The sequence below is a fragment of the Pseudophryne corroboree genome, chromosome 5, assembly GCF_028390025.1.
Source record: "Pseudophryne corroboree isolate aPseCor3 chromosome 5, aPseCor3.hap2, whole genome shotgun sequence".
NCBI lineage: Eukaryota > Metazoa > Chordata > Amphibia > Anura > Myobatrachidae > Pseudophryne > Pseudophryne corroboree.
This window is the reverse complement of record NC_086448.1, coordinates 120,694,146-120,716,927: the sequence shown is the minus strand read 5'-3', so window position 1 is coordinate 120,716,927 and position 22,782 is coordinate 120,694,146.

The window sequence follows — 22,782 nt, the reverse complement described above, 5'->3', positions numbered from 1 at the left end:
TCCAAGCTCATTCTTCTGGGACATAACCCTTGCAGTCTATCAAGTATTGCAGTCATCCATGATGAAAACATGAACCAATAATCTCTTTTACTTCATATTCAACTCCACATTGAGTCAACACTTTAGGGAGATTTAGGAAGACTGGAATGGAAGTGATTAAGGATTAACAGTTTCAATAGAGAAATCTGCAAATAATTTGGTACATGGCAGCAATAATGTGTAGGCCACTGAATTTTTTTTGCTTGAGTAATGGAAAAAGGTCTGATGAAACAATGTTCAAATTTCATAGAGGGTATCTTGAGTCTAAGATTTCGTGTAGATAACCAAAGCCAATCCCATTGTTTGAGCCTGGTAATTGCATTATGTCTGCAATCTTTATAAAGCTTGTAATGAGATGAGGCTTGCAGGAGAGAGAGATGAATCTTCCTCTGGTCCTTTGCAAATTTCTGAAGACTATTGTCAGTGTCAGGAATTGATGGAAGTGGCAAAGTAGTGAGCTCTGGAACTCGTTGATGTAGAACATAGACTGTGAAAAAAAGGCTGGAATTGCAGGAAGTACTGTATGATACTGGTTATGTTTCTAGGTCTTGGTTGACCCTTTCTGTTTGACCATTAGGTTATGGATGGTAAGTGGAAGAAAATGTAAGGTTCTTCGGTAGGACAGATCATAAAGCACACCAGAATTTGGCTACAAATTGCACCCTCAGTCTGACACAATCTCTGAAGGTACTACATAGAGTCTGAAAATGTTGCGAATAAACAGATGTACTAGAATGAGTGCCGAAGGCAAACACCGTAGGGGAATAAAGTGAGCCATTTTCGACAGTGATGTATGGTGAGTCAGGTGAGGCAGAGCCTTTCCTGTCATACTAATGTATATGCCAGAGTTTTGATTATATAAATTATATGAAAAATACACAGAATATATAGGAAATATCTTCTTTGGAGTATTCTAATTCTTTTTATAGACAAAGCTCTGGAGCAAAAAGTCTATGACAGGCGTGGCAGTGCCTCACCTGCCTATCTTTTCTGCACATCTCTGATCACCAAATTTCTAGCAGTATATACTGCGGCACCTGTGTATATTGCCCACATGTACCCTTTGGCTCATATATTGCATGTAAATCTGTCTCTGGTACTAACCAGTACCTCCTGAGCCATTTACCTCACCGCATGTCCCTGATATTCGAGAATCGAGTTAGTTGTCCTGCAGTTGACATTCAAGGAATCTTAACATCTTAATTAGTGTGGGCCCCCAATAACTCATTTGAATAAATTCAGTTGTCTTTTAAACTCCAGAATGACTGGCAAATCAGGAAGCATGTGTCCATTGTAAAAGTTCTTTTTACAAAGCTTTGCAAAGACAAAAGTTTCATAGCAGGAGGCATATTTCTGAAGGTGGTAGTAGCTAAGTAGATTGGATTGATAATAGGATGATCTTGTACAGATGTGTCCTCATACATCTAGCCTCGGTATGCCATGCAGCAAGAGATGCCTGGTCCTAGGGAGTCACCAAGTCCTGTGCAACTCTGCTAGTATTGGGCATCTTTTTTTTTGCTGCAAATGCATATTCATCAAAGCGCGAGTTGTGACTATGGGCCTACTCTTGCAGAGGTCAGATCAGATATCCACCGCCCATAGAGAGTGAAACCCCCCCTTGTGCAAGTGTGCAAATGCATGCATATGTTCGCAACTCCCTCACCATCTAATGATTTTTCCAGTCTGTGAAGTCTGTAGGACTTACTCCTACAGTGAAATACAAACAGGCTGATCGGGGCCGGAGTTGACGTCACACACCCTCTCTAAAAACGCTTGGGAACGCCTGCATTTTACCTGACACTACCAGAAAATGGGCAGTTACCACCCACAAATGTCCGCTACCTGTCAATCAACTTGCGTAGCCCTGGTGATCTAAATTTTTGCAACATTCTAACACAGTTTGGCCTTGCATTGCGATCCATATGCATGCGCTGTCATTCGATAATCACCCGTCATTCGAAATCGCACAAAAGCGATCAGGTCTAAATTAGGCCCTATGCCCCAGTCTGTATATTTATTATTATTTATTACCAGTTATTTATATAGCACACACATATTCCACAGCGCCTTACAGAGAATATTTTGGCCATTCACATCAGTCTCTGCCTCAGTGGAGCATACAATCTATTTTCCCTACCACATGTACACGCACGCACATTCACACTAGGGTTCATTTTTGTTGGGATCCAATGAACCTACCAGTATATTTTTGGATTGTGGAAGGAAACTGGAGTACCCGGAAGTAACCCACGCAAGTATAGGGAGAATATACACACTACAAAAAAGCCATGAAGCGTCAGCCAAGTAACTTAATACAGACCGCCAGTCCAACGTATGACAGGTCGGTAGATAGATATATAGATAGATAGATAGATAGATAGATAGATAGATAGATAGATAGATAGATAATTAGTGAGGGAGGCCGAATGTAAGAAACTTGGCGGTTTAATTGGGTTTCTCCTCATTGGTGAAGCAGAACTATTTCTTGATACCGGCACATATAGAGATAGAGATCTGAGAATGCACAGTATTAGTCACTGATTACCAGTAGAGACTGGTCAATATATATTTAGGACAGGGGACTGCGGAGAGTGCTGAAACTCAGGAGGCAATGGTGAATCCAGCTGAGAATCTTGTCTGGAGGATATTGCACAGCTGCACGTGTTGTAGAAGTCTGTAGATGTCCAAGCTACATAACTGGTGCTGATAGAGGACACTGGAGACTGTGGAGAGTGCTCAGCAATGGGGACTGGTGCTGAAAATGTCCACAGGGGAAGGCTGAAGTAGACTGTTTCCAGCAATGGTGACTGGTGCTGAGAGTAACACAGCAGCAGATTGAACACACTGGATTTGTAGAGCAAACAACTCTCTGAAGGTGCTAGGAAAGCAGGTTACAGTAAAAGATTTTCTGACAAGGAGCAATGGTCAGGAAGAGACTTAAATATGGTGCCCCTGTTGCTAACAGGCCACTGGAGTCACGTGCAGGAATCAGGTCCAGTATTTATTTGAAAACCATCACCTAACTGCAGGCAAAATGGTGGCGCCCATATCCTGGTGGCGGCAGACTTAACATGTGAAAATAAAATATTGGAAGCAAGACAGCGTGGAACACATCTAGGCAACTTGGAAAACAGATGAACAGCTACGACGTGACAGAACCAACAAAGGTATTGGGGCCAGAAGTCTGCCATGTGACTGTAACCCCTCCCTTCAAAGGTGGCCACTAGATGCCCTTTGGGCTTCTAGTTTTAAAACTAATCCAGGAGCATTGACATCTGTGGAGACAATCCAAGCTCATTCTTCTGGGACATAACCCTTGCAGTCTATCAAGTATTGCAATCGTCCATGATGAAAACATGAACCAATAATCTCTTTTACTTCATATTCAACTCCACATTGATTCAAGACTTTAGGAGATTTAGGAAGACTGGAAAGGAAGTGATTAAGGATTAACAGTTTCAATAGAGAAATCTGAAAATAATTTGGTACTGACAAATAAGATGGCAGCAATAATTTGTAGGCCACTGAATTTTTTTACTTGAGTAATGGAAAAAGGTCTGATGAAACAATGTTCAAATTTCATAGAGGGTATCTTGAGTCTAAGATTTCGTGTAGATAACCAAAGCCAATCCCATTGTTTGAGCCTGGTAAGTGCTTTATGTCTGCATTCTTTATAAAGCTTGTAATGAGATGAGGCTTGCAGAAGAGAGAGATGAATCTTCCTCTGGTCATTTGCAAATTTCGGAAGACTATTGTCAGGAATTGATGGAAGTGGCAAAGTAGTGAGCTCTGGAACTCGTTGATGTAGACCATAGACTGTGAAAAAAAGGCTGGAATTGAAGGAAGTACTGTATGATACTGGTTATGTTTCTAGGTCTTGGTTGACCCTTTCTATTTGACCATTAGATTATGGATGGTAAGTGGAAGAAAATGTAAGGTTCACCGATAGGAAAGACCATAAAGCACACCAAAATGTGGCTACAAATTGCATCCTCAGTCTGACACAATTTCTGAAGGTACTACATAGAGTCTGAAAATGTTGCAAATAAACAGCTGAACTAGAATGAGTGCCGAATGCAAACAATGTAGGGGAATAAAGTGAGACATTTTCGCCAGTGATGTATGGTGAGGCAGGTGAGACAGAGCTTTTCCTGTCATACTAATGTATATGCCAGAGTTTTGATTATATAAAGTATATGAAAAATACACAGAATATATTAGAAATATCTTCTTTGGATTATTCTAATCCTTTTTATAGACAAAGCTCTGGAGCAAAAAGTCTATGACAGGCGTGGCAGTGCTTCACCTGCCTATCTTTTCTGCACATCTCTGATCACCAAATTTCCAGCAGTATATACTGATGCACCTGTGTATAATGCCCACATGTACCCTTTTGCTCATACTGTATATTGCATGTAAATCTGGCTCTGGTACTAGCCAGTGCCTCCTGAGCCATTTACCTCACCGCATGTCCCTGATATTCGAGAATCGAGTTAGTTGTCCTGCAGTTGACATTCAAGGAATCTTAACATCTTAATTAGTGTGGGCCCCCAATAACTCATTTGAATAAATTCAATTGTCTTTTAAACTCCAGAATGACTGGCAAATCAGGAAGCATGTGTCCATTGTAAAAGTTCTTTTTACAAAGCTTTGCAAAGACAAAAGTTTCATAGCAGGAGGCATATTTCTGAAGGTGGTAGTAGCTAAGGAGTTTTGATTGATAATAGGATGAGCTTGTACAGATGTGTCCTCATACATCTAGCCTCGGTATGCCATGCAGCAAGAGATGCCTGGTGCTAGGGAGCCACCAAGCCCTGTGCAACTCTACTAGTATTGGGCATCTTTTTTTGCTGCAAATGCATATTCATCAAAGCGCGAGTTGTGACTATGGGCCTAATTCGTCTTGAGGAAGTCTCCGTTGCTAGGAGACGAAACGCGTTGACGCCCCTTTTTACAAGTTCAGTGCAGTGGATATCTGTTACTCCACAGACGGGCTCCTATTATCTCGGCTCCGATACTCCGGTTTTGTTTACATCTAAGCCAAGTGACCTACAAGATCCTACCTCCGCAGTGAGGTTAAAGGGAGTTCAGTTGCTAACGGCGTTCCTGCATCAGAGTCCTGCAGCGATCAGCTGGACACAGACGGATCTCCGCTGTGAGACCATTGCGGCGCCAGCCATCAGCTGCCGTTTCATGCTGTTACTGCTAGCTATACGGATCACGTCCCTCGCTGGGAAACTCCCTATATCTCATCATCTGATGGTCAACTGACGGCTTTTCACAACGGAGAATTAGTATTCCAGCAAGTCTGTCCTTTAATTAATATCATGGCAGCAATCACAAATCTTTACATCTTCCTCGTGCAAATGCATACAGGACTCTGCATTACATCTCAGGTATCAGCACGGGGGTAATTATTACCGTTTGCTTTGCTTTTAATAATTTCATATTGTGGAGCCATCTGTGGACATTATATATGATTCCACACTGGGACGCCAGTGTCAGAATCAATTGTTGTTCTCTGTAGAGAGCTTCTTTTACTTAAGATATCTGATCTGCATTTTAGATACATTGTATGCTGTTTAAACAGCACGTTTATAAAGCCTAATACAGTGTTTCTGTTTATATATACAAGAGGTGAAAACCTCTGGTTTTTAAACTGCCATATATATATATATGTATTGTTTGTTCTATATATTTTGTCTTGTGTCATTTATTGTTTGATAAAATATTTTTTATTTAAAAAAGGTCAAGCATCATTGAGTCAATCATTCTACTTGCTAGACTGCACTTAATTAATCAATTAATTAATTCTAAGTGATTTTTGGTACGCAGAGCATTTTTTCCCTCTTCATGGGCCTAATTCAGACCTGATCGCTCCTCTTGCAGAGGTCTGCTATCAGATAGCCACCGCTCATACAGAGTGAACTCCCCCCCCCCCCCCCCCCGTGCAAGTGTGCAAATGCATGCATACGCCGTGCAAAAACCTTGCCAGACAGCGGACATCTGCAAATCTGTTCGCAACTCCCTCACCATCTAATGATTTTTCCAGTCTGTGCGTAGCCCAGGACTTACTCCTACAGTGACATACAAACAGGCTGATCGGGGACGATGCTGACGTCACACACCCTCTCTATAAATGCTTGGGAACGCCTGCATTTTACCTAACACTACCAGAAAATGGGCAGTTACCACCTACAAATGTCCACTACCTGTCAATCAACTTGCGTAGCCCGGGCGATCTAAATTTTTGCAACATTCCAACGCAGTTTTGCCTTGTATTGCGATCCATATGCATGCGCTGTCATTCGATAATCGCACATCATTCGAAATCGCACAAAAGTGATCAGGAATTAGGCCCAGTGACCCAGTCTGTATATTTATTATTATTTATTACCAGTTATTTATATAGTGCACACATATTCCACAGCGCCCTACAGAGAATATTTGGCCATTCACATCAGTCTCTGCCTCAGTGGAGCTTACAATCTATATTCCCTACCACATGTACACGCGCACACATTCACGTTAGGGTTCATTTTTGTTGGGATCCAATGAACCTACCAGTATATTTTTGGATTGTGGAAGGAAACTGGAGTACTCGGAGGTAACCCACGCAATTATAGGGATATTATACACACTACAAAAAAGCCATGAAGCATCAGCGCCAAGTACCTTAATACAGACCGCCAGTCCAACGTATGACAGGTCGGTAGATAGATAGATACTGTAGAAAGATAGATACAGATATAGCCATGCTCATCTTACTGCGATGCAGCATGCTGCAACACAGCTTGCTGCATGGCATGACAGGCTGTGACTATTCACAGCAGGCGATCGCTCCATTAATTTAAAAAGGAATTAATGAAGCGATCGCCGGCTGCGAATAGTCACAGCCTAGCACCAGGGCTGCTTCTAGACAAAGCGGAGCCCAGGGTGAAAATTTCCATTGACGCCCCCCCTCCCACCTCCCCCAAAAAAGCAGGGCACAGGTCTATATACCTCTATAATACACACTCTCATACGTGTGAGCACGGGGGAGGCACCCCCTAATGTCCAGCACCCCACACACGCCACGCCTGCTATAGACGCCGCCGCCGAGACCCAGGCTTGATCATCACACACTGCTGTGTAAAGTGACATGTCACACCGCACGCCCTCCCTCCTCGCGCGCACGCTCATTGCACAGTATGCCCTGCCACTGCCGCCAATCAGCAGGACTTGGAGCTGCAGTCGGAGTAAAGCACAGTAAGTCACCTCACACTGGGGAAAGAGAGGGGTTTTTACATATATATTAGCTGGACAAAGCATTCAGTAGTTTCCTGAGTGCACCTATAGTCTATAGGTGCACTCAGGCAATTACTGAATGCTTGCACCGGCTAGTATATATTAGAGATGTGCGGCGGGTACTTTTCATGTTTTGTGTTTTGGTTCTAATTACACTTTCGTGTTTCGGTTTTGGCTTGGTTTTGCCAAAACCACCGTTCCATGTTTTGGTTTTGGATCTGGATGATTTTTGAAAAAAACATAAAAACAGCTAAAATCACATAATTTGGGGGTAATTTTGATCCCATGGTATTATTAACCTCCATAATAATCATTTCCAGTCTATTCTGAAAACCTCACACCTCACAATGGCCCTCATTCCGAGTTGTTCGCTCGGTAAAAATCTGCGCATCGCAGCGATTTTCCGCTTAATGCGCATGCGCAATGTCCGCACTGTGACTGCGCCAAGTAAATTTGCTATGCACTTAGTAATTTTACTCACGGCTTTTTCATCGTTCTGGCGATCGTAATGTGATTGACAGGAAATGGCGGAAACAGGCCGTTTTATGGGCGTGTGGGAAAAAACGCTACCGTTTCCGGAAAAAACGCAGGAGTGGCCGGAGAAACGGAGGAGTGTCTGGGCGAACGCTGGGTGTGTTTGTGACGTCAAACCAGGAACGACAAGCACTGAACTGATCGCAGATGCCGAGTAAGTCTGAAGCTACTCAGAAACTGCTACGAGGTGTGTAATCGCAATATTGCGATTACTTCGTTCGCAATTTTAAGATGCTAAGATTCACTCCCAGTAGGCGGCGGCTTAGCGTGAGCAACTCTGCTAAAATCGCCTTGCGAGCGAACAACTCGGAATGACCTCCAAAATTGTTTTTAGGCCGTAAAGTTGCACAGAGGTCGCTGTATAACTAAGCTAAGCGACACAAGTGGGCGGCACAAACACCTGGCCCATCTAGAAGTGGCACTGCAGTAGCACACAGGAGGGCAGATATAAAAAAGGCACCAAACAGCATATGATACAAAGAAGAAAAAGAGGTGCACCGAGGTTGCTATACGACTAAGCCAAGCGACACAAGTGTGCGACACAAACACCTGGTCCATCTAGGAGTGGCACTGCAGTGTCAGACAGGATGGCACTTTTCAAAAACTAGGCCCCAAACAGCACATGATGCAAAGATGTAGAAGAGGTCAATGAGGTAGCTGTATGACTAAGCCAAGCGACACAAACAATTCCCACTGGAATTATACAGCAATATCACTGGAATTATATGGCAGTACTACTGGACATATACGGCAGTATCACTGGAATTATATGGCAGCACCAATGGACGTATACGGAAGTGTCAGACAGGATGGCACTTTAAAAAAAATAGTCCCCAATCAGCACATGATGCAAAGAAGAAAAAGAGGTGCAAGATGGAACTGTCCTTGGGCTCTCCCACCAACCCTTATGTTGTATAAACAGGACATGCACACTTTAACAAACCAATCATTTCAGCGACAGGGTCTGCCACACGACTGGTTTGTTTGGGCCCCCACCAAAAAAGAAGCACTCAATCTCTCCTTGCACTAACTGGCTCTACAGAGGCAAGATGTCCACCTCATCATCATCCTCCGATTCCTCACCCCTTTTACTGTGTACATCCCCTTCCTCACAGAGTATTAATTCGTCCCCACTGGAATCCACCATCACAGGTCCCTGTGTACTTTCTGGAGACAATTGCTGGTCAAGGTCTTCCCGGAGGAATTTATCATTCATTTTGATGAACATCATCTTCTCCACATTTTGTGGAAGTAACCTCCTACGCCGATCGCTAACAAGGTTACCGGCTGCACTAAACACTCTTTCGGAGTACGCACTGGAGGGGGGGCAACTTAGGTAAAATAAAGCCAGTTTGTGCAAGGGCATCCAAATTGCCTCTTTTTCCTGTCAGTATACGTACGGACTGTCTGACATGCCTACTTGGATGCTGCCTATTTGGATGCTGTCACTCATATAATCCTCCACCATTCTTTCAATGGTGACAGAATCATATGCAGTGACAGTAGACATGTCAGTAATAGTTGACAGGTCCTTCAGTCCGGACCAGATGTCAGCTTTCGTTCCTGACTGCCCTGCATCACCACCAGCGGGTGGGCTAGGAAATCTTATCCTTTTCCTTGCAGCCCCAGTGGCGGGAGAAATTGAAGGAGAAGCTGTTGACGGGTCACATTCCGCTTGAGTTGACAATTTACTCACCAGCAGGTCTTTGCACCTCTGCAGACTTGTGTCTGCTGGAAAGAGAGTTACAATGTAGGCTTTAAACCTAGGATCGAGCATGGTGGTCAAAATGTAGTGCCCCGATTTCAACAGGTTGACCACCCTTGAATCCTGGCAAAGCGAATGAAGGGCTCAATCCTCAAGTCCCACATACTTAGTGAAATTGCTTCTTCTTAGCTCCTCCTTCAATTTCTCCAGCTGTGTCTGCAAAAGCCTGATGAGGGAAATGACCTGACTCAAGCTGGCAGTGTCTGAACTGACTTCACATGTGGCAAGTTCAAAGAGTTGGAGAACCTTGCATAAGACGGAAATCATTCTCCACTGTGCTTGAGTTAGGTGCATTCCCCCTCCTTTGCCTATATCGTAGGTGGATGTACAGATGGGTCCATGGTTATCTTGACTAGTTTTCTGCGCCTAGGCACAACATGATTTATTAGCATAAACCCTTCATCTATTGTTCTCAGCTGCAATACAATACAGAGAACAATACAGCAGGGGATTAAGTCATTACAGCAGGGGACTAAGTCCGATTGGCCAGTCTCAGTTAATCCCATTAAAGGTCAAGATAAACGTGGGCCCATCTGTATAGGCTTTAATGGCCTTTTGCTGCTCCTCCATCCTCTGAAGCATATAGAGTGTTGAATTCCACCTCGTTACCACCTCTTGCTTCAGTTGATGGCAGGGCAGGTTCAGGAATGATTGCTGGCGCTCCAGTCTTCGGCATGCAGTGGCAGAATGTCAAAAGTGGCCCACAATTTCTCGGGCCACCGACAGTATCTCCTGTACTTCCCTGTCATTTTTCAAAAAATTCTGCACCACCAAATTAATTGTATGTGCAAAATATGGGACATGCTGGAATTTTCCCAGTTGTAATGCACGCACAATATTGGTGGCATTGTCCGATATCACAAATCCCCAGGAGAGTCTAAGTGGGGTAAGCCAATGCGCGATGATGTCCATCAGTTTCCGTAAGAGGTTGTCAGCGGTGTGCCTCTTACGGAAAGCGGTGAAACACAGCGTAGCCTGCCCAGAAACGAGTTTGGATTTTCGAGATGCTGCTACTGGTGCCGCTGCTGATGTTGTTGCTGCAGGAGGCAATACATCTACACAGTGGGCTGTCACAGTCATATAGTCCTTAGTCTGCCCTGTTCCACTTGTCCGTGGTTAAGTGGACACTGGATACAACCACATTTTTTAGGACACTGGCGACACATTTTCTGACGTCTCTGTACAATCTCTGTATCGCCTGCCTAGTGAAGTGGAACTTAGATGGGATTTGGTACCGGGGACACAATACCTCCATCAATTGTCTAAATCCCACTGCACTATTGGCGGATACCGGACGCACGTCTAACACCAACATAAGTGTCAAGGCCTCAGTTATCCGCTTTGCAACAGGATGACTGCTGTCATATTTTATCTTCCTCACAAAAGACTGTTGGACAGTCAATTGCTTAGTTGACGTAGTACAAGTGGTCTTCCGACTTCCCCTCTGGGATGACAATTGACTCCCAGCAGCAACGACAGCAGCAGCGGCAGCAGCAGCAGTAGGCATACCACTCAAGGATCCTCCTGAGGAATCCCAGTCAGGAGAGGACTCGTCAGTCTTGCCAGGGACATGGCCTGCAGGACTATTGACATTCATGACTGAAGAGGAAGTTGACATTGAGGGAGCTGGTGGTGTGGCATGCAGGAGCTTGGGTACAAGTGGAAGAAGGGATTTAGGTGTCAATGGACTGCTTACGCTCTTACCCAAAGTTTCACAACTTGACACTGACTTATGATGAATGCGCTGCAGTTGACATAAAAGGGAGGATGTTCCTAGGGGGTGGTCTACAGGTTGCCGAATGTCGGGATCCCGGCGCACAGTATACCGGCGCCGGAATCCCGACACCCGGCATACTGACAGATATTCTCCATCGTGGGAGTCCAAGACCCCCTTGGAGGGAGAATAAATAGCCCACCGTGCCTGCAGCATGGCGAGCGCAGCAAGCCCGCAAGGGGCTCATTTGCGCTCGCCATGCTGTCGGTATGCCGCGGTCGGGCTCCCAGCGCTGGTATGCTGGTCGCCGGGAGCCCGGCCGCCGGCATACCATACAACACCCTTCCTAGGTGGTTAACATCCTTACCCCTACTTATTACAGATTGACAGAGGCAACACAAGGCTTGACACCTGTTGTCCGAATTTGTGGAGAAATAATTCCACACCGAAGAGGTGACTTTTTTGGTATTTTGCCCAGGCATCACAATGGGCTTCTTCATCCCAAGGACAATGGGTTTCTCCCACAGTGCCTCATTTAAACAAACCACATCACGATCAGAATCCTCATCATTAACTACCTCCTCATCCTGGTGTACTTCAACAGTGACATCTTCAATTTGAATATCAGAAACTAGACTGTGGGTGCTCCTTCCAGCACTTGCATGGGGCATGCAAATGGTGGAAGGAGCCACCTCTTCCCGTCCAGTGTTGGGAAGGTCAAGCATCGCAACCGCCGACACACTTGGACTCTCCTTAGGGATTTGTGATACCATCTCAGAACGCACAGTTCTTTTCTGTGCTTTTTCCAGCTTAACTCTTTTAATTTTTCTTGCGGGAGGATGAGGGCTTCCATCATCATGTGACGCTGAACCACTAGCCATGAACATAGGCCAGGGCCTTAGCCTTTCCTTGCCACTCAGTGTCGTAAATTGCATATTGGTAAGTTTACGTTTCTCCTCAGACCATTTAAAATTCTTTTTTTGGGTCTTTTACTGAACTTTGGCTTTTTGGATTTTACACGCCCTCTACTATTACATTGGGCACCGACCTTAGCAGATGACGTTGATAGCATTTCATCATCTATGTCATGGCTAGTGGCAGCAACTTCAGCACTAGGAGGAAGTGGTTCTTGATCTTTCCCTATTTTGTCCTCCAAATTTTTGTTCTCCATTATTTTTCTGGAGATATATAACACAATATGCGGCACAGGAGCACCGGACATATGGCAGCAGAGAATACCACTGTGACTGGTCACTCGACTGACTGATGGCTGATGCACAGGACACTACCACTGGTCTGATGCAGGACAACACAGCAACACTGTGAGGGACTTGTTATTATTATACAGCAGCACTGTACATATGGCAGCAGAGTATACCACTGTGACTGGTCACTGGAATGAGTGATGGCTGATGCACAGGACACTACCACTGGTCTGATTCAGGACAACACAGCAACACTGTAAGGGACTTGTTTTTATTATACAGCAGCACTGGACATATGGCAGCAGAGTATACCACTGTGACTGGTCACTGGAATGACTGACGGCTGATATACAGGACACTACCACTGGTCTGATGCAGGACAACACAGCAACACTGTAAGGGACTTGTTTTCATTATACAACAACACTGTACATATGGCAGCAGAGTATACCACTGTGACTGGTCACTGGAATGACTGATGGCTGATGCACAGGACACTACCACTGGACTGATGCAGCACAATACACCACCGCTGAACTGATGCAGCACAACACAGCACCCTATACAGCAGCACTGGACATATGGCAGCAGAGGACACCACCACTGTGACTGGACTGATGCAGCACAATACACCACCACTGAACTGATGCAGCACAACACAGCACCCTATACAGCAGCACTGGACATATAGCAGCAGAGGATACCAATGTGACTGGACTGATGCAGCACAATACACCACCACTGAACTGATGCAGCACAACACAGCACCCTATACAGCAGCACTGGATATATGCTGTAGTGGATCTTGCCACGGGCAAGCAGGACATTTGCCCAGGGCGCCGCCTTCCGGAGGGCGCCGCACCAGGGCAAGATCCGCTGCTGCTGTGCCCCCGCTGCCCGCTGTGTCCCGCTGCCCGCTGTGAAGGGAAACTAGACGCAACGCGTCTAGTTTCCCTTTGTGGAGAGGACCTTTGCTGTGCGGTGAGCGATGACGTCATCGCGCACCGCACATCATTTCATCGGCGCTACTACTGTACAGGGGGCGTAACTGACCACGCCCCATGTATGAAGCCATGACCCCTATTGCCGCCCGGGGCGCAAAAAGCTCCTGAACCGGCCCTGGACATATGGCAGCAAGAGGACACCACTACTGTGACTGGACAGATGCAGCACAAGACACGGACACTGAGAGAACAGAGACACATCCTCTCTCTACACTCTCCAATGATGGAGTGAAAATGGTGGGGACGCACGGCTCCTTATATGGAATTCAATGCGCGAGAATCTGACAGCGGGATGATGATGTTTTGCCTCGTTCTGGTTTCCGAGTCAGGTGGGAAAACCCGAGCCTGACTCGGATCCGGGCTCGGAGCGCGAAGTCCGGTAGGGTTCGGTTCTCTGAGAACCGAACCCGCTCATCTCTAGTACAGTATATATATGTAAACCTTCTTTTCTTTTTTCCTTTTTTTTTTCATGAGTGCACCCACAGATCTCATTCCTTTCTTTTTTTGTAACTTCCTGTATTTGGCCAAGCTAGCCAGGGGGAAACACATGTACAGTATATATACATGAAGTTACAAAAAAAATTAAATATGTGGATGCACTCAGTAAAAAATAAATAGAAAAATAGTAAAGGTTTACATACATATATTAGTTGAGCCATGCATTCAGTAGTTTTCAGAGTGCACTTAAGGGCCCTACACATTTAGCGATTACACTGAGCGATATGAACGATCTCGTTAATTAATGAACAAGATATCATTCATATCGCTTAGTATGTAGGCACCAACGATGAACGATGCGCAGCCCCGCGCTCGTTCATCGTTGGTGCCGGCTCGTTTATGCCTGCAAGCCAATATGGACAATCTTGACCATATTAGCATGCAGGTTTATGGGGCTGGGTGACATCAGGGAGTGAAGAAACTGTCAGTAGTTGGTGAGTATGGTGACGTGTGACAAATGCTGGTGTCCCGCAGAGGAGTCGTCTGATGGCACATGTGTAAATTATAAACTTGTGTTATATTAAAACTCAAATGTTTGACCTCCTAAATCTTCTGTACTTTTCAGAGTGGCCCACTTAAAATCAGGGTGTAGGTGCTGGGGGTGCGGGGTGTGGGATGTGTGTGTGGGAGGAGGGGAATGCATATTTACCTAGGTCCAGGGATAGGTTGGGGAAGTGTAAGCAGCGATAGGGTGCAGCAGCATTTTTTTTTTCTCTGGGGTGTATTATATCTACTTTCTTATTAGGAACTAGGGAGAAATTAGATTAAGCCATGTGATTTTACTGAGAGAATGTAAAATAGTGCTAGACACGGCCAAAAGGTGGTGATAGACACGCCCGTCCTGCGGTGCACCCCCTAATACAATTTGCTGCGCACGCCTATGCATACTCTACATCACACTTTACACTGGGCACAGCCTCTATATTACACCACACATGGGATATAAGAGGTCAGAAATAACTCACCCACGATCTATGTTGGGCTATGACTGAGTCTCCATGGTAACAGTAACCAGTAACCAACCCCACGATGCATGCAAAAGTGATGTCACCGGGATACCGACAACTGGAATCCTGACAGCCACTGAAATACGGCCGGTTGGCATCCCCACTTGGGTGGTGGTCCATGCCACCACCCGAGAGGGAATATTACCCTGTGGTGACCGAACAGTAAGGGGACATGGTGCGCTCACCACCGGCATACTGGATGTCGGGATCCAGGCATCTGTCTCCTGACTTCTGGGATATCATGCTGAATCCATGTCACACATACCTGGCGCCTGTGTTTTTTCCGCCCCCCTGACATATATCCCAGCTCCCCCCTACCTGTGTCGCTATCTGCCTTTCCCTGACATATATCCCAGCTCCCCCCTACCTGTGTCTCTCTCTGCCTTTCCCTGACATATATCCCAGCTCCCCCCTACCTGTGTCTCTCTCTGCCCCTCCCTGACATATACCCCAGCTCTCCCCTACCTGTGTCTCTCTCTGCCTTTCCCTGACATATATCCCAGCTCCCCCCTACCTGTGTCTCTCTCTGCCCCTCCCTGACATATACCCCGGCTCCCCCATACCTGTGTCTCTCTCTGCCCCTCCCTGACATATATCCCAGCCCCCCTACCTGTGTGTCTCTCTCTGCCCCTCCCTGACATATATCCCAGCCCCCCTACCTGTGTGTCTCTCTCTGCCCCTCCCTGACATATATCCCAGCTCCCCCCTACCTGTGTCTCTCTCTGCCCCTCCCTGACATATATCCCAGCTCCCCCCTACCTGTGTCTCTCTCTGCCCCTCCCTGACATATATCCCAGCCCCCCACTACCTGTGTCTCTCTCTGCCCCTCCCTGACATATATCCCAGCTCCCCCCTACCTGTGTCTCTCTCTGCCCCTCCCTGACATATACCCCAGCTCCCCCCTACCTGTGTCTCTCTCTGCCCCTCCCTGACATATACCCCAGCTCCCCCCCTACCTGTGTCTCTCTCTGCCCCTCCCTGACATATATCCCAGCTCCCCCCTACCTGTGTCTCTCTCTGCCCCTCCCTGACATATATCCCAGCCCCCCCCTACCTGTGTCTCTCTCTGCCCCTCCCTGACATATATCCCAGCTCCCCCCTACCTGTGTCTCTCTCTGCCCCTCCCTGACATGTACCCCAGCTCCCCCCTACCTGTGTCTCTCTCTGCCCCTCCCTGACATATATCCCAGTTCCCCCCTACCTGTGTCTCTCTCTGCCCCTCCCTGACATATATCCCAGCCCCCCTACCCGTGTGTCTCTCTCTGCCCCTCCCTGACATATATCCCAGCTCCCCCCTACCTGTGTCTCTCTCTGCCCCTCCCTGACATATATCCCAGCCCCCCCTACCTGTGTCTCTCTCTGCCCCTCCCTGACATATATCCCAGCTCCCCCCTACCTGTGTCTCTCTCTGCCCCTCCCTGACATATATCCCAGCTCCCCCCTACCTGTGTCTCTCTCTGCCCCTCCCTGACATATATCCCAGCTCCCCCCTACCTGTGTCTCTCTCTGCCCCTCCCTGACATATATCCCAGCTCCCCCATACCTGTGTCCTCTCTGCCCCTCCCTGACATATATCCAAGCTCCCCCCTACCTGTGTCTCTCTCTGCCCCTCCCTGACATATACCCCAGCTCCCCCCTACCTGTGTCCTCTCTGCCCTACTCCTTGGCATATGCTCCAGCTCCCTCCTGCCTGTGTCCCCTCTCTGCCCCCTGCCTGACATATGCACCAGCTCCCCCGTGTGTATCCTCCTTGCCCTCCCTAACATATACCTGACATATACCACAACTCTCAACTGCCTGTTTCTCCTTTCTGCCCCCCTCCCTGACATATACCACAGCGGGATGCGGTCAAGATCCCGCCGGACGGAATCCCGGCGGTCGAAATACCGACACCGGGATCCCGACCTGCACAATCCCGACATATTCTCCCTCTGTGGGTGTCCACGACACCCATAGAAGGAGAATAAATTAGTGGCCGCAGCATGACGAGCGCAGCGATCCCGCAAGGGGCTACGTTGCGCTCGCTCCCCTGTCAGGATTGTGCCAGTCGGGATCCCGGTGTCGGTATTCCGACCGCCGGGATCCCGTTCTGCAGGATTTTTTACTGATCCCACCTCCCCCCTACCTGTGTCTCTCTCTGCCCCTCCCTGACATATATCCCAGCCCCCCATACCTGTGTCTCTCTCTGCCCCTCCCTGACATATATCCCAGCCCCCCTACCTGTGTGTCTCTCTCTGCCCCTCCCTGACATATATCCCAGCCCCCCTACCTGTGTGTCTCTCTCTGCCCCTCCCTGACATATATCCCAGCTCCCCCCTACCTGTGTCTCTCTCTGCCCCTCCCTGACATATATCCCAGCTCCCCCCTACCTGTGTCTCTCTCTGCCCCTCCCTGACATGTACCCCAGCTCCCCCCTACCTGTGTCTCTCTCTGCCCCTCCCTGACATATATCCCAGTTCCCCCCTACCTGTGTCTCTCTCTGCCCCTCCCTGACATATATCCCAGCCCCCCTACCCGTGTGTCTCTCTCTGCCCCTCCCTGACATATATCCCAGCTCCCCCCTACCTGTGTCTCTCTCTGCCCCTCCCTGACATATATCCCAGCCCCCCCTACCTGTGTCTCTCTCTGCCCCTCCCTGACATATATCCCAGCTCCCCCCTACCTGTGTCTCTCTCTGCCCCTCCCTGACATATATCCCAGCTCCCCCCTACCTGTGTCTCTCTCTGCCCCTCCCTGACATATATCCCAGCTCCCCCCTACCTGTGTCTCTCTCTGCCCCTCCCTGACATATATCCCAGCTCCCCCATACCTGTGTCCTCTCTGCCCCTCCCTGACATATATCCAAGCTCCCCCCTACCTGTGTCTCTCTCTGCCCCTCCCTGACATATACCCCAGCTCCCCCCTACCTGTGTCCTCTCTGCCCTACTCCTTGGCATATGCTCCAGCTCCCTCCTGCCTGTGTCCCCTCTCTGCCCCCTGCCTGACATATGCACCAGCTCCCCCGTGTGTATCCTCCTTGCCCTCCCTAACATATACCTGACATATACCACAACTCTCAACTGCCTGTTTCTCCTTTCTGCCCCCCTCCCTGACATATACCACAGCGGGATGCGGTCAAGATCCCGCCGGACGGAATCCCGGCGGTCGAAATACCGACACCGGGATCCCGACCTGCACAATCCCGACATATTCTCCCTCTGTGGGTGTCCACGACACCCATAGAAGGAGAATAAATTAGTGGCCGCAGCATGACGAGCGCAGCGATCCCGCAAGGGGCTACGTTGCGCTCGCTCCCCTGTCAGGATTGTGCCAGTCGGGATCCCGGTGTCGGTATTCCGACCGCCGGGATCCCGTTCTGCAGGATTTTTTACTGATCCCACCACAGCACCCTCCTGCCTGTGTCCTCTCTGCCCCTCTGACATGTACCCCAGCAGGCAATTACCCTGCTTGCCCATCCCTAGATCCGACCATGCCTGGCACACCATGCAGCATGCTGCATCGCAGTAAGATGGCTATATCAATAGATAGATAGATAGATAAGATAGATAAGATAGATAGTGCACACACTACTAAATGTACTGCTGAACACGATAAAGCACATGGCAGCAGATCTGTGATAGCAGTCCCTGTCATATCTTTTGTTGTGTGATGAGAACAAGGTGTTATTCAAGCTGTTGGGAAATAATGAGGGCTTTTAAACAGTATTATTTAGATAATGTCACCTCATCAAAATGTTCAGATTTCTGCAGTGCAGTAATGAGCGTCTTCAGCTCCCTTCCCTAACATTTTTACTTCAGATCCTTTCAAATCACAGATGCTTGTAGGTTCAAGAAAGGATAAGATTGTCTGTCCAAAAAAAAACAGATTAAAGAAATAAATAGCTTTTCTTGTATCTGTCATACTCTAGTATACATAAGTTCGCCGAGACTTTGGACAGACCTACTGTAGGTTTGGTGCTTATTACCAAAACATGGTCGAAGTCCTTCCCCAACTATTTTTTTTTATGCAAAAGACATTAGAAACAGGATATAGTCAATCATTTGGGAATTAATATATCCTGTTTCCAATTGAACCAAATTATCTACTGTAAATATCCTACTCTGACAACCAGCCATTTGTTTTTTTCCAGCGCTGGTTTAAGAATATTCTCTTGTTTTGTATGATATCGTAAGCCTGTGGGTGTGCTTTTAATGCTGATTACTTGCTGCTAAAAGGGAAAAAGAAAGTGCAAGGCCGTTTCCAGTTTTTGTTTATATATATTTTTCAAATATTTGCTTTTTGTTTGTTTTTTTTATTTGATAAAGGCAGGTTGATTTATTACTCTTTTGAGTTAATATATATTGTTTTCTGATGTATGAGATTACTGGCGGACATAGGAATGTCTTTATGCGAGCAATGTCATCATCAGCAATTCCAGCAACATGGCTGGTCTAGGGAGCATGACTGCAAGTCGTACGTTAGCCCTTTGGCCCAGATTTATCAAGCCTTGGAGAGTGATAAATTGCACAGTGATAAAGTACCAACCAACCAGCTCCTGTCATATTATAAACACAGCTTGTAATATAAATTGCTGTTAGGAACTGATTAGTTGGTACTTTATTACCGTGCAATTTATCCCTCTCCAAATCTTGATAAATCTGGGCTTTTGAGTTTTAGATCCCACATCATGCCACCATGGACACTATGCAGACTGTATAATGTGCCAAAGAGCCTATGAGCTGAATTGGCACAGCAACACTGTTCCTAAAATGTAGCCATATACAGTAGCTGTGACTTAACCACATCTTGTGATTTTTTATTTTATTTGCTACTTTAATCTGCTACTGTTTACAAACCGTTTTTTAGCAAAAAAAATGTAGAATCCGTCCAATCGCTTGATAAAGTCAAATATTTCCTTTGAACATAAGCTATATACTTATTATGGACTAAGTACGCAATTGGCGCACGGAGTACCGTAAGGGTACGCACTTATCGTAGGCCGTGGGCGCGACGCACGAGCGGCACGTACGCTCACGGGCTTACGCTTAGTATCGAGCACGCTATAGGCGGCCCGAGTACCGTACTGCTACGCTGTTCGCGTAGCGGACGCTGTGCCGTGAGAGTGAGACACGAGCGGCGCTGACGCTCACTGAATGACACACAGTAAACCTTGTTAACAACACACTGTAAGGGTATGCTTATACTGTAAACCTTAGTGCTGTAATATTACCACAATGTAACGCTTATTGACCTTGATAATATGAAAGCTGTTTGAGCGATTGAGACGCTCAGAAACGCTTTACAATAACTGGTGAAACACACAAGACCTGGTAAGGTTCCAACACCTTCGTAGAAGATTCTTTTAGTATAAAAAAGGGGAAAACAATTACAGCTTATACACTACAGACCTAACATCAATATCTAAACAGAATAACAAGAAATAAATGTGAACAATATAGCGAAGCGATCGCAAACACAAAGCAAACACAATGAGAATGAATGGCATACACAAAGAATAACAAAATGGCTACAGAGAAACTTACACACGTGGGAATGATTCGCAAGCGCGTCCTGGACCAGCCCTCAGCCTTCAGTGTGAAAACCTTTGTAGAGAGAGTGAGTGCTGGTCCAGCAATGGTGTCCTTTATATACACAGCATACAGTACAATACAATGGTCCCTACAATCTCATTGTTCATTGGACACAGGAATCTGTCTCTGCATTATAACAAAAGGTCATAGGTGGATTCGAACAGGTGGGCTGTGTCTATTTCCAACTGCTCAGGTGGGAGGTATCCTCAGGATTCCCGCCGCATGGATAATGAACCGCAAATACAGTAAATGTCTAGAAACTACTTTTAAACATAACTATACGCAGGAGCGAACAATCTCTTCCTAACCAACACCGAAATGTTACTATTAAAATACTCTTCAGTTAGATACTAAACACCACCGTTCAACCTTTGTCTGACCCTTCGTATCATGCATAGAGGAATCCCCATGTCCACGAACCATTTACACTAAACATACTTGCTGACATTATTAAGGGGAATATTATCTACAAAACACACTATTTAGGTTAAATATGTTGCGATCGAGTCGCTCGCTAGACGCTCACAAACTCCACCGTAAATACACATCTCCATGCGCAGGCGACGTCGGAGCGTCCTTTACGCAACCTGAGGGGATGCGTACGCACGGGGGAGTGGGTGCACGAGCAGCGGGCATGTGCATTGGGGTTAGTGCAAGGCATTGTGAATCACGATATTTTTCGACTTTGACAGTCCACCTTTTGGCAGTCATCAATAACTGCCACTTTCTAAATAATTCAAGCAGAAAAATATGTATGTTATCATGAAATACCTTATTATGATTGGGAGTAGGGAGGAGAGGAGGAGGTGGGAAATGTATGACCTAGTGGGATAGTAAAAGCATGTGTGTATGAAATCCATGTCTGAGGGGTCATGTATCATCGTGCCGTACGTGTTCTAAACCAAGCTTCGAGGTATTGTGATGTATACATTGAATCCTTCTCATCCCGTATTAAGGGTCTGTAAGTGGGCTAACAAACTCTACCGAGCTCTTTTCGGCTTTTAGTTCCAACAAATGTTGGTGCACATTAGTTGATGATACATGAAGGGGGAAAATATGTGAGTGCTAATATATGTGCCTATATTACCTGTCGACTATGTGTGTCACTACCTGAAGATAGTAGAGATGAAGATAAGAAACATGCGTTATAAATGTAGTCGTATGATTATGTATGTGGTCGTCTTTGGGTGTCTTGTTGACGTCTTATCTGATGTCTTGTCTGATGTTCTGTCTCTTTACTGTATCTTTGCTGTAAGTGGCAAGCAAAGCTCTTCAAGTGTCCATAAAAATTTACAGTCTCTAAAAGCTCATTAGGTGTCTGTGACACAGTTCATCAGTGGTCTGTATAAAGGGTCATCAAATTCTTCTTCCAGGTGGATGTCTTTGTACCTTGGAGAAAACCAAAGGAGAAACGGGTGAAAGAAACGGACTGTGGAATCACATTTTATCACAACATTGTCTCGATTGACGGGTCATAAATTAAACTAGTTGTTGTTACAATGCCCTCGCTCCTCAAACTCATCAATTTGGTACTACGCTTGCAATTCATTAAAATCCGAACACATCTGAATATCAGACCAATCATTATGACAACTCCTAGGATACATAAGAGGAACTTACCTACAGTAACGACAACATTTTGAGCCCATTCTCCTAAACCTGAGAACCAATTACGTGGGTTCAACCATGATACCCAGCCGGTTAGTTCATTACCCACAGAAGCAAGGGTAAGGTTGTGCCTCCTTCGGAACTCCCACTTCAATTGCAAGATATCGTCCATCTTTTGATCTATGACCTCTGTTGGGTCCTCAGTGCTGTTTGTGATATGCGTACAACACTTTACACCATACTGAGTTGCTAGGGTGACACAATACCCTCCTGTCACTGCTGTGAGGTAATTTAGAACCATCCAGTGCTGGACCAGTTCCGTTTTGTAAGCTTGCAATTCTCTCCCGGTATACCTGAAGGTGTCATCATACATCTCGGTGATATGGTCTATTACACAGGTTCTCAAACTCGGTCCTCAGGACCCCACACAGTGCATGTTTTGCAGGTAACCCATGAGGTGCACAGGTGTATTAATTACTCACTGACACATTGTAAAAGGTTCACAGGTGGAGCTAATTATTTCACTTGCCATTCTGTAAGGAGACCTGCAA